The sequence below is a fragment of the Pongo abelii genome, chromosome 7 (genome assembly GCF_028885655.2).
Source record: "Pongo abelii isolate AG06213 chromosome 7, NHGRI_mPonAbe1-v2.0_pri, whole genome shotgun sequence".
NCBI lineage: Eukaryota > Metazoa > Chordata > Mammalia > Primates > Hominidae > Pongo > Pongo abelii.
This window is the reverse complement of record NC_071992.2, coordinates 84,116,426-84,130,399: the sequence shown is the minus strand read 5'-3', so window position 1 is coordinate 84,130,399 and position 13,974 is coordinate 84,116,426. Positions and strand designations below refer to the sequence as shown.

The 13,974-nt window shown below is 35.5% G+C and overlaps 2 long non-coding RNA genes across 10 annotated transcripts in view; one reads left to right on the top strand and one right to left on the bottom strand.

Annotated features, from left to right (window-relative positions):
• LOC112134679 (uncharacterized) overlaps positions 1-13,974 on the bottom strand; it is a 60,658-nt gene that overhangs the window by 44,090 nt on the left and 2,594 nt on the right. The window lies entirely within an intron of this gene.
• Positions 4,305-13,974, top strand: part of LOC129061037 (uncharacterized) — a 33,919-nt gene continuing 24,249 nt past the window's right edge. The window contains exons 1-2 of the long non-coding RNA XR_008528002.2: positions 4,305-4,455; positions 5,723-5,786. This is a non-coding gene — a long non-coding RNA (uncharacterized LOC129061037). The remainder of the gene's footprint in view (positions 4,456-5,722; positions 5,787-13,974) is intronic.

The window sequence follows — 13,974 nt, the reverse complement described above, 5'->3', positions numbered from 1 at the left end:
AGTTCTGAGTGTAACTCTTAACGGCTAAACAGCTTCTTTTTTCTGCCTCTTGGCACTCCTGCTTTTGGGATGCTCTCTCTTGGAAGCAACAGCCATGCTCTAAGAAGCCAATTCTAATGAGAAGCCATGTGTAAGTGCTTTGGTTGTTAGCCAGCTGAGCTCCCAGCCAAGAGCCGGCTACAACTGCCAACCATGTGAATGTGCCATTTTGGACATTCTCGGCCGTCCAGCTCCCAGATCACTGCAACCCAAGACAGCGTCACATGAAGCTGAAAAACCAGTCACTCAGAGAATTGTGAGAAATAATAAAAACATTGTTCTAACTCTTTAAATTTTGTGGTGGCTTGTTATGTAGGAACAGACAACTAGTGAATCAGTATTATTTGTCTATCATCATTTACACAAAATTTCAGGGGTGGATCAGAATCCTATCTCTGTGATAAAGCATTGTTTCTCTGTGAATATGTTTTCTAAATTCTAAATAACTAGCATATAAATCAGTTTTGGATCATTTATTTGTAGGTTTGGCACAATCTATATCAAAATTTGCCCAGGACTTACTGAACACTTGATTCTGGCAGGTAGAACTCACCGTGAGAAAAGCTAAGAATATGAATTAGACGTGGTTTTTTACTGGAATTCAATATCATCCTATTTTGTTCTGCCTTGACGTTCTTTTTCTCTTCCCTTTTTTGATCTTTTGAAGTCTTCCTGCTATATAAGCCTCTCCAACCAAGACTCATCTTAGACTGTCTCAGATTCCAGACCTTTTCTTCCCCTCTCAGACACACCAAAACCTATTTTCAGTGAACTTGATGCACTCTAATAAAGGATGAATAATGAAATGTTACTGAGATTTGCATCATATATATGTAACCCCCTTCAGACATGTTTGCATTTCAATAGGGACTACAACTTCAATTCAAAGTAATGAATACCTAATGGTGAGGGTGAATGGAATGTTCTTTAGGCTGAGGGCCTGATCATCATCTCTATTCAGGCCATTTATGCAGACACTAGTAAAGTCTGTAAGACAAACCCAATAGTGGGTATAATACAAATACATATACTTAAAGCACTTTGAGAAAAAAATAACTAATTTATATAATAAGTCTAGTGTCCACTATAAACATTTTGTTTTCCTTTGAACTAGTAAACTTTAGTTTGTCCAATTACACACATTTGTAAGTTAGGCAAATTCACTTGAATTTCTATAAGGATGTGCAGATTTCACAAGACATATTTTTTGGCAGAGACCCGGCTTCACACACTGATTTACATAATGACAGTTTGAATTAAGACAGAGGATCTGAAGCCAACCACTAACTTTCCTGTATAAAAAGACTGTAAATGACATCCTGATGAATGTATGTTAGTGGCTCTCCTCTGTCCTTAACTGATAGCTCTCTGTTAATCAGCTATTTTATCAATGTGGCTGCTCATGTCCTCAATAGCAAAGAGCCAGTCATTATCAAATTCATCGACTGGGTTCTAGTTGTAGTTCTATTGTGAAATTTATCACTTATTACCTCAAATTAAATACTCTGTCTGCTTCAGAATTCTGTTTCCTTAAAACTATTAACTAAGGCAGATTCCTGCTGGAGAATAAAACTATGTGAATTTTGAACATGTTTGTGAAATTCTGGGTAATTATCTCCTACATAAAATGATTATCATAAACTAAGGAGCCTGCTTCTTGAGCTTAAAACATTATTTATACTGACAAGTGGTATTATCTCCATTAAGGAATTGATTAAGGACAATTACTTTCCTGGACATTAATCCATGTTGAGAGTTTAAGTATTTGAATATGTAATAGGCTCATATGAAATATCACAGATATACTTCTGAATAAATTAACCATGTAACAAATGTTGATATCAAAAGAAACATTATTCCAGAAAAAACCTTTAAAATGTAGATGTTAGTCTTTGAGAATCCCAGGAAGTTTTCTTGGGTACAGTCAGTTGATGGTCTAACTTATTATATTCTAATTTCAATATTTCCAACTGGCTTTTTAAAAAAAATTCTGCCAGTTGCTATATACCATTTCACTTTGGGTGAGCATTTCTTAAAGATTACTCTAAATTACCTGGGTTATGATTTTATAAGACACATGATGACAAAATTATAAATCAAATATTTAACCTCAATAGCTTATCTTTTAAAGTAAATTTATCTTAAATTTGCAACTGCTATGGTTTTTATGACAAAAATATGAATGTATCATTCACAGTGTGGACTTTGAATAAACTAATCTCAAAATATGGTAAGAACTAGAATGATCACTTCATGATGTTTTCCATGTAAATATTTGCAATTGGAAATTATTACATGGTTTTCTAGCAATTAAATATCAGAGTGGATCAAACGTTATCTAGGGTTAGATCAGCAGCTTCCCAAGAGAATGTAGGTCTCTAACCTCATTGAACAACCTCATGTCCAGGGAGTCTTCCTTCTCATGGATGTTTCGGGCTCCCATGGAGCCATATATCTTTTGTAGTTCCACTGACACTCAACTAAACAGCTTTTAACTCAACATAGTATTTCATGCTTCACTGTGGTCTTTAAATTACAAGTGTAATAGGCTCTTTCATTATGGGTTTTAAACTTGCTATTTATTTTACAGGTTTATGTGATCACCACTGTTTGTTATATGTTCTCTGCCTTCTTCATTCCTCTATGTTGATTCACTTCTCCACTGACTATTACACATCCTTAGGTAGCTTTCTGAGAAAAGGTCTGTCAAGTGTACACTTTAAGTGTTTACACGTCTTAAAATATGCTATTTTAAATGTTCCACCATTTTACCACTATCAGAATTATAAGCTTGTTTGTTGTAATATTTTGTTTTTTCCACTACAGATATGCTTAATAAAATTCCTGCATACCACGTTATGATGGCACTTCTAAATTTCTGTGTCCTGTTCTTTAACTAAATATGTTGTCCCTATTAGTGCAAGTGGCAATCATAACCTTCTAAGCAGATTCTTTTAAAAAGCAATTTTCTTGGCTTTCTTTTTAGTCAGAATTTTAATATTCAATTCATAGATTTTTCTAAGCTCTAATACAAACCTTGATATTTTAAATTCCAAATTTGCTTACCACCTAGATAATGTACTAATCTATTTAACACTTAATGATTAGCTACAAAGTAAAAATTTCTGTCAAACAATTATCAGAAAGTGGTCCTGATCCAGGCCCCAAGAGAGGGTTCTTGGATCTTGCACAAGAAAGAATTTGAGGTGAATCCATAAAGTGAAAGCAAGTTTATTAAGAAAGCAAAGGAATAAAGAATGGTTACTCCATAGGCAGAGCAAGAGCATGGGCTGCTCAGCTGCTTATACTTATTGTTACTTCTTGATTTTATGCTAAACAAGGGATGGATTATTCATGAGTTTTCTCGAAAAGGGGTGGGCAATTCCCAGAACTGAAGGTTCCTCCCATTTTTAAACCATATAGGTTAACTTCCTGATGTTGTCATGGCATTTGTAAACTGTCATAGCACTGGTGGGAGTGTGTTTTAGCATGCTAATGCACTATACTTAGCATAAAATGAGCAGTGAGGACGATCAGAGGTCACTTTCATTGCCATGTTGGTTTTGGTGGGACTTAGCTGGCTTCTTTACCACATGCTGTTTTATCAGCAAGGTCTTTGTGACCTTGTGCCAACCTCCTATCTTACCCTGTGACTTAGAATGCCTAACCTCTTGGGAATGCAGCCCAGTAGGTCTCAGTCTCATTTTACCCAGCCCCTATTCAAGTTGGAGTCCCTCTGATTCAAATGCCTCAGACAAAACATTTAGGCTTTTTTTTTTCCAAAATGTAAATAGAGTTTTACCTCTGAGCTAATAAAAGAGAGTTAAGGTCAGTCATGAAATGCAAGAAATAAGTTTTTCTCTAATTTTACTAATTATTAATATTTTAATTTTGATTTTTACCTGTCTGATAAGCAAAAACATGTTATATCTCTGCCAGTTGAGTAAGCCATGCTTTGATTACAGGTGAGCTGAATCATTTTCCTCATTTAATTGGGCATCTATACTTCTCTCAGTGAATTTTTTTATTTCTCCATTTGTCCACTTATTTATTGTGGTGTTCATATTTTCTTTATTGATGGGAAGAATCTTATCATTTATACAGATATAACTGTTATGGATTACATGTGTTCCCCCCAAATTCCTATATGGAAGCCTTAACCCCTAATGTGACTGTATTTGGGATAAGCCTGTAAAGAGTTTATTAGGGTTAAGTGAGGTCATAATGGTGAGTCCCTAATCCAATAGGACTCATGTCCTTTAAAGAAGAGGAAGAGACACTAGGGATGTGAGTGCATAAAGAAAAGGCCACGTGAGGACACAGCAAGAAAGTGGCCATCTGCAAGCGCAAAAGACAGGCCTCGGAAGAACCCAACCCTATTGACACTATGATCTTGGACATCCAGCCTCCAGAACTGTGAGAAAATACATTTCTATTCTTTTTCTCTATTGTTTAAGACACATAGACTGCAGTATTATGTGTCTAGCTCTAACAGACTAATAGAGTAACTAATATATTATCCATTACTGTATTGCAATCCATTTTTTTCTAGCTTACTCATGGTATTTCAATTTTGTTATGATAATTTCTTCAAACTTTTAAAGTAATCAAATCTATTAATGTTTTTCTTCAAGGTCTTTACCTTTGGATTTATGCTTAGAAAGTTTTCTCAAGTTCCGAGATAGTATCAATATTCATTGTTTTTTAGTGCTATTGTGATTTTATCTTGAACATTTAAATTTAAGTTAGACTTAAATCTTTCCGCATGTATAATTTATTCTGCTGTATGATACACGGTAAAAACAGATTGTATTTTTTTGCTAAAAGTTCATTAATTATTCCAACATGATTAAATGATTAATCTTGTTACCAATGCAAAGTGCTAATTTCTTACATATTGTATTTTTCATACTTTGGTAACTTTGTGTCCATTGACCTGTATCGATGTTAGCATCACAATCATATTCTTCTGATCCTTGAAATATCATAGAATATTATGACGCCAAGGGAGGGAATGGAGTCCTTTCCAGTGGCCACTGCCATGCTCACACACCTTGTTTTTCCAAAATTATTCTATTTTTACAATTAAATTTTTTCAGATGAAAATTTAATCATATGATCATGATCTTACAGTAACTACCATGGGATTTTTTTTTTTTTTTTTTGATTCAACTAAATACATATGTCGTTAGAAGAGTAATGTTACCTTCACCATTTTAAGTCTTCCCATTTGGAAACATGGTATGTCTTCCATATTATTCACACCTTCTTCACATTCTTTAGTAAAATTTTACTGTTTCTTTTCTTTTTTTTTTTGTTTGAGACGGCGTCTCACTCTGTCACCAGGATGGAGTGCAGTAGCACAATCTCGGCTCACTGCAACTTCCGCCTCACGGGTTCAAGCCATTCTCCTGCCTCAGCCTCCCGAGTAGCTGGGACTACAGGCACGCACCACCACACCCAGCCTGGCACTTTAGGAAAAATTTACTAAAAATTTTTACGTTTTTAGTAAAGACAGGGTTTCACCATGTTGGCCACGATTGTCTCGATCTCTTTACCTTGTGATCCCTTCACCTCGCCTTCCCAAAGTGCTGAGATTACAGGCATGAGCCACCATGCCCAGCCAAATTTTACTGTTTCTATTACAGAGGTCTCATATAATTCTTGTTGTATGTATTCCTAGTGTGTCCGGAATTGGTGGGTTCTTGGTCTCGCTGACTTCAAGAATGAAGCCGCGGACCCTCACGGTGAGTGTTACAGTTCTTAAAGATGGTGTGTCAGGAGTTTATTCCTTCTAATGTTCAGACTTGTCCAGAGTTTCTTCCTTCTGGTGGATTCGTGGTCTCGCTGGCTTCAGGAGTGAAGCTGCAGACCTTCGCAGTGAGTGTTACAGCTCTTAAAGGCAGCAAGTCTGGAGTTGTTCGTTCTTTCACACCTGTAATCCCAGCACTTTGCGAGGCCAAGGCGGGCGGATCATGAGGTCAGGAGATCGAAACCATCCTAGCTTACACGGTGAAACCCCGTCTCTACTAAAAATACAAAAAATTAGCCAGGCTTGGTGGCGGGCACCTGTAGTCCCAGTTACTCAGGAGGCTGAGGCAGGAGAATGGCGTGAACCCAGGAGATGGAGCTTGCAGTGAGCCGAGATCGCACCACTGCACACTAGCCTGGGCAACAGAGCGAGACTCTGTCTCAAAAAATAAAAATAAAAAATAAAAAACTATGCACATTGTACATAAACCAAAGATAAGAAAACTCTGAAAGGTAGAGAGAAGAAGGCAGTCCAGCTAACAGCCCTAAGACTCAAGAAATGGCATGCTGATGAGTTTCATGGAATTTTTTTTTTTGAGACAGTGTCAGTGTCTTGTTCTGTCATCCAGGTTGGAGTGCAGTGGCATGAATGCCGCTCACTGCAGCCTTGAGCTCCCAGGCTCAGGTGATGATCATTCCTCAGCAGCCCAAGTAGCTGAGATTATAGGTTCACGCACAACTCCTGGCTTCTTTTTTATTTTTATTTTTGTAGAGGGAGGGTCTCACTTTGTTGCCCAGGTTGGTCTTGAACTCCTGGCTTCAAGTGATCCTTCCACCTAGGGCTCCCAAAATGTTGAGATTACAGGCATGAGCCACCACACCTGGCCCTGGGTTTTCTTTGTGCCTGAAATATCTCAGACTTTATGCTGATGAAACGGGCAACCCTTAAATACCAAAAAATGCAGACCAAGAAAAAGATTCTAAAAAAGAGCATTATCAAAAATAAAGTATCAAAAAAAAATTGGAAAATACATTGTGCTAAAAGAAATGAATACACATTTCAAAATGTATAGGGTGCAGATAGGGCAGTGCTAACAGACAGATTTATAGCACTAAATATATATACTAGAAAACAGTCAAAATCAATAAGCAAAGTTTCCACCTCAAGAACTTTGCAAATGAAGAGCATAACAAACCCAAAAGAAGCAGAATGAATGAAATAATAATAATAAAGCAGGCTGGGCATGGTGGTTCACACCTGTAATCCTAGCACTTTGGGAGGCCGAGGCAAGCAGATCACTTGAGGTCAGGGGTTCAAGACTAGCTGGGCCAACATGGCAAAACCCCATCTCTACAACAAATACAAAAATTAGCCGGGCCTGGTGGTGGGTACCTGTAATCCCAGCTACTTGGGAGGCTGAGGCAGGAGAATCTCTTGAACCCAGGAAGGTAGAGGTTGCAGTAAGCCAAGATTGCTTATAGGATTGCTTATAGGAACAATGCACTCCAGCCCTGGGTGAAAGAGTGAGACTTTGTCTCAAAAAGAAAAAAATAAAATTAAATAATAAGAAAGCAGAAGTCAATGAAATAGAAAACTGAAAAACTATCCCTTTAAGCAACTGTGAAATGGTTACATTGCTCTATTGCATTATTACATTGAATTTAATCAGTTCTGTGTTACTCACTTTCATACCTACAGCCTAGGAGCAGGGAAGAAACCATATTTACTCATCATCATGTAAGTCTAAACAAGCAAAACACTTTTTACTTCTGAAAATTGCATTAATTTTGTTTACTGGGAAACTTTAATGAATGACTGCCTCAGTGGGAAAAATATGTAAAATAATATAACAGTTAGATTTCACTGAAGATTATTATAAAATACATACAAATGGTACAGTTAATAAATATAAAACAATGCAAAGATTAAATATTCTTTAAAAGTCTAACCATATCCTGTTAATAGGAGATGCATCTTATTCAGAGCCATATACAGAGGCTAAAAAAATGTTGGAAAAATATACCACGTAAATACAAATTGGAAGGGTATTAGTGGAGCAATATTAGTATTAAACTAAGAAAGCATTAAGGTGAAATCATTACTAAAGAAAAAAATCACTTCATAAGACATATATACAAGTAAAAATTATTTTATATTTTATGGCTTTGGTAACATAGTTTCCAAGTATATCACGGAAAAAATGACGGAACTACTTGGGGGAATAGGCAAACCTATAATCAAACTGGGGAATTTTAATATATCTCTCAGTACCCTTTTTTAAAAAAGGCTTAGCATCAGCTAGGAAGATTTGAACAATGTGATCAACATCCTAGATCTGATGAACATAGGTGGTTATATTAATTAACTTTCTTTCTAAGCAAATCATAATATTGCTAAAAAATTACATACTTTGTCTCAAAAATAAACTGCAACAAATGTTAAAAGAATGAAAACAATAGAGCATATCCTCAAATTATACTGCAATTAAGCCAAGAATTATGAACTACATAAAAAAAAATTTTAAAACTTGTCAACACTTTTTTTCTTTTTTGAGACAGGCTCTCACTCTATTACCCAGGCCAAAGTACAGTGGTAATCTTGGCTCACTACAGCCTCATCCTCCTGGGCTCGAGTGATCCTCCTTGACTCAAGCAATCCTCCCAACTCAGCCTCCCAGGTAGCTGGCGCTACAGGCATGTGCCACCACACCCAGCTGATTCTTTGTATTTTTTTGTAGAGGTGGGGTGTCACCATGTTGCCCAGGCTGGTCTCAAACTCCTGGGCTAATGCAGTCCATCCGCCATGGCCTTCCAAAATGCTGGGATTACAGGCCTGAGCCATCACATCTGGCCAGAAATACTTTTTAATAACATATCATCTATTAAGAAATCACAATGAAAAGAAAAAAATATTTTTAACACGATGGTATTTAACAATGACAGATTAAAACTTATAGGAACAACTAAAGCAGTCAGGGAGAAAAAAGGCCAGCCTTAAATGCACATATTAGAAAACATGAAAGACTCAAACTCAGTAAGGTATGCATCCACCTTAAGAAGCTAATAAAGAATAGTAAAATATACTGAAAGAATATACACGGAAGAAAATAATTAAGGGTAGAAAAGACATTCATGGAGTAAAGAATGAAGAGAATGAACAAAGCCAACAGTGGTTTCCTTCAAAAGACAAACTAAAGTGACAAATCCATGGTGAGACAATTGAACAAAAGAGAAAGCACAATTAATGAATATGAGAAAGGCAAAGAAAATATGACCAGAAATGCTATAGACCTTTAAAGGATCTAAATGGAGATTGTGAATAATTTCATGATAGTCATTTTGAAAATTTAGGTAAAATATATTTCTAAAACGTATAATTTCTCAATCTGAAACAAGAAGTCAGAAGAACAAAACCAGTTTACAAAAATGACCCATTCCCTTGGATTTAGAAGGTTTGAATTATGTGCTAGTTATAGAGTCATTTTGCAGGTGCTTGAATTCCAGCTCCACCATTTATTAGCTGTTTGGGCACCTTATTTAACCTCGCTAAATCTCAGATCTCTCATTTGAAAAATGAGGTTAATAATCACATCCCCTCCCAGATTGTTTTAAGGCTTAAATAAGATAATCATGGAAAGAGCTTAGCACTGTGTTGGGCAATTAATGTCAGATATTATTTATAACATCTTCGTTGTCATCAATCTTTCAAAGACTAAGAGTGACATTTCAAAGCCTCCCCTACATTTATATTTCTGGCAATCTCCTGTATGTTTCTAACAGGTTTACTCTGTATGCTTGAATAATATTATTCAACAAAAAATCATGCTTATTCTATTTTCATTATCCTTAAAAAGTATGTGATACTCACTGTCTCATTTAATGACTTTTGTTTGGAATTCTATTTGTAGATAGTGTGTAATACTGCAGCCACTGTATTAAATATTGATTAAACACAGAAGAAAGTATGGTTCTGCCTTCTAGAACCTCGTATCATGTTAGGAATACAGACAAATATACATAGAATTGCAGAGCAAATTGGTAAGGGTTTACATGGAAGTAAATCAAAGTTTTATGAAAATATACAGATTCATTAAATTGAAATGCAGATGATGGGGTTGGAGCAAGAGAAGTCTCCCTAGGAGTGTGTTTGCCTTGCTACTATCTTTAAAATTGAGTAGTAGACATCCTGACAAAGAAGTAGAAGAGTAGAGGGAAAAGAATTATAAATATGGTAAAGTATAAAAGAGTATGAGAGAATGAAAGGAATTACAAAGTACTAAGAAAAGAATATGGCATCTCTGGGATATTGCAAGTGTTTTGGTTTGATTACTTTGGATAAGATTACTTTAGCAGTTTTTTTTTTGGGGGGGTTAGCCATTTGAATAGGTGTTTTATAGGATTCAAAAATATTTCATTTGTTTCTGTACAATGGTAATCTGTTTAGAAGAAAACTTAATGTTGATATAAGGTTCCCCCTTGAAGGTAGAATGTTTTCAATGCTGCAGTGAGATAGCTAGTTAACATCACTGTGTTAAGTATTCTCACAGGACTGGTCAATCTAGAAATCTGGGAATTTATTTATTTATTTATTTATTTTATTTTTTGAGACAGAGTCTTGCTCTGTCACCCAGGCTGGAATGCAGTGGTGCAATCCTGGCTCACTGCAACCTCTGCCTCCTGAGTTCAAGCACTTCTCTGCCTCAGCCTCCTGAGTAGCTGGGACTGCAGGCAGCCACCACCACACACCGGGCTAATTTTTGTATTTTTAGCAGAGACAGGGTTTCACCGTATTGGCCAGGCTGGTCTCGAACTCCTGACCATGTGATCTGACCGCCTCGGCCTCCCAAAATGCTGGGATTACAGGCATGAGTCACTGTGCCCGGCCGGGATATTTTTTAAACTGTACTAGAATACCAAAGTCCAAAATGCTGCCAATTAGTTTCAAGTTAGTACTAAAATTTTTTAAGTTTATGTTTGCTGTCTTGGCAGAAGAAGGGGAAGAAGTGCCTTCATTATTTTTTATTGTAATTAAAGAATGGGGAAAAATAACTATCTGTATCTATAGTACTGATGCCTATGCACAGTACCTAGGGGTACTATGCAGCTCCCCTAAATAATTTCATGTTCAACCTAAGAACAAATTACTGAAGAAATGGACTATTTATCATATTAATGGAATACAATCAAACTCAACATAAAGGTATATGAAGAACTGTTTCTATTAGCTTCATGAAATTTCTACTTCTATATCTGTTTTTCTAGTCATGTGGTCAAAGCCAGTGATGGCACATATGCACATATTAGAAAGAGTACATTCTTATAAAGTGAAATAACACAAAACAGAAATAATTTTTATTCTTTGGCTCTCTAAAAACATATAAATATTTATGCTCATAGTGGATTAAAAAGTCCTAATGAATTGATAGATGTCTTCTATCAGTGCCCAGAAATCTAAGAATGATTTAAATAATCATGTAAGTGAAATGTATTTTCTTTTGTTGAACAAGTCATGTGGAATCGAACATTCTTAGAAATAAAGCAAAAGATAAATTAATGTGCACCAAATAACTTTCAAAATGTAAAATATCTTTCATCCCAGTTTATCCCTGGGAACGGCAGGCTGCAGAGATTTCTCTTTGGCTAGAATGTTCAGTTGATTATTTATCTGCCCAGTGAAATTAATGGTTTGTCTCTTTGATCACCAGGATGGTCTTATTTCTACCTTATCTTAGTTCTCTAATATTTCAAAAGCTACTATGAATTTGCCCCCTTAAATTTTAAAAAACATATTTCCTGTCCCAATAGAAGGCAAGACATTAAACAAATTTATCACAGAGAATGAGGCAAAATACAAATATAGGCAAGAAGCAGCAGTGCAGCATTTTACAAATGGCACGGCCTGCATAATCTAATGTAGTGCTTCGTATGTTGGTTAAATTTAATTGCTTCGTATGAGTTAGTTTTACTTCTTCGACTAAATTGTATGGCTCTGAGGGCTGGAACTTTGAGACTTTTTTTTTAACTGGCAGTTGTTTGAAGGGATGCAGAAGAGGAGATGGAAGCCTGGACTCTGAGCCTGTACCTGGACTTCATTCCAAGCTAATCATTGTTTTACATCTTCCATATTGGAATGCTTTTAAGAAAAAAACTAGTCCATTGGTAATGAAATTTTTAAAGGAAAGAGAAAGAAAGAAAAGAAAGGGGGAAGAAAGAAAGGAATGAAGAAAGGAAGGACCACAGTTCAAAGCTAGGAATGCAGCAGTGTAGTGGGTTGATAAATCATAACAGTTTATTATCCCGGCATCTTCATTTCGTGTTTCTCTTAAAGAAAAAAAAAAGTTTTATTTTCAGAGTTAGGTGATGACTGGTTATTAGTTAACATTGGATAACTTTTTAAATGCTGTCAATTTTGTGGATTCTTACTGGTCCATACAATTTCATTTCGTGAAAGAGCTGTAAGTCTTTCTGGAACCTGATCAGAAATTCTTGGAATTGACTACGAAAAGATCTTTTAAGTTGCTAAAGCTGAGAAGGGTGAGCGACATTTCACAGTAGAACTCCAGAGACAGAAACAACACAGTTGTTCTCAAAATAAGAAACAGTCCATAAACAAAATTTTCCAGTCATTCCTCCTTTATATCACTCAAAAACTGAACTTTCAGAAAAATTTCAACATGTATATTCAATTTCTCATGAAGCTGAATTTCTAGGACATTTCTTTTACCAGATTCTTCTAAAATTCCCACAGATTTTTTATAAACGTGTTTAATATTAATAATTCATGCTTGACATCCCCACTTTCTCCTCCATGTTTTTCTCATCCAAAAATTAAAGGCTATCCATAAGGAATTCTAGACTTTAGAAGAGAGCTTTGTAACTTGGAGAAATCTTTCTCTCTTTTTTTAATTCCAGTGAAACAAGAAAAAATCTTTTGCTCTGCTGGCAATGACATTCCATGTTTATCCCATTACTAAAACAAAATGCAAGAACCAAAAAGTAAACTTTGCCTTTGGTTTATAAAGTACTTTCGATTTCTCTTATGCATTCATTTAAAGAAAAATCTGTAATCTAGGCTGTTCTCTGCCTTCTGTCTTCAGTTTATAAAGTACCAAACTTCTCATACTATTATATCTCAACAATGGTCATCATTTTGGTTTCATTTTAAAGGTAAATGCAAAGACGACTTGTGAAATTAAAAATATCAGGATAAGATGGTCCTGTGAATACCATTTCAGAATATGGATCCCAAAAAACAAATTTTAATAGACATTTGCTTATGTAGAAATAAGACATGTAAAAATCGGGGGAAAAGTGTCCTGGGCTTTAAAGGGAAAAAGAAAGACATTATCAGGAAAAGTTTCGTTTTAATATGTAAGATCCAATTCAGAATAATAAAGAAAGATTATATTGATAATCCCAGTTCTTGTCAAGCTCAGTATCTGGCCAACACTAAAAAATAAAGAAGTTAGCAATAGTCTGTTTTCCCTTATTTGACTTCAAGAAAAGTGGAAAATTATATCCTAAGAGCACATGAATGTGTTCTAAAAGGATATGCATGATTTTCTCCTCCTCAGTGTATTATAATACTGTGGTAAAGATATTTTTATGTGACAGAATGGGTGGAACAGAATTTTGCATCCAAAAATCACTGAGAACTTTTTGTGCCCTATTTTGTAATTCTTTAAAATAACTACCTTGTTCTCTTACCACAAAAACCTTCTCTTTGACTTCTTCATTGGGAACCTATTAAGATTTCTTCAGTATGTTTGGTGAGAGGGGAAACATTTCAATGTGTGATTCAGTCCACTGTTTGGAAACTTGGAATAAGAAGACAACACATTTTTATACCCATATAAATGCAATGTGGCTGACCAAGAAGCTGCTGTTCTGAGTGTCAGAGACAAGTCATAGGATTAGAATATCTATGAGCTACTTCCACACCCTACAAAAAGATATACTCTCATTTCTTTCCATGGTTCGGACTATCCTTTGTTGAAAATGCTATCACTTCTTTTTAAATAAGCATCAACTCTTAGTCTTTACAGCATTTCTACAGAGTGGATTTGCATTCCTGTGAAGAGGAAGTGTATTTCATTTTTACTTACTCTAAGAGTAAGAGTTCCTTTTGTAGAATCCTTAATTTTAACTATTTCAATATTTAAGTTGTTTTCTAATTTTTCATGA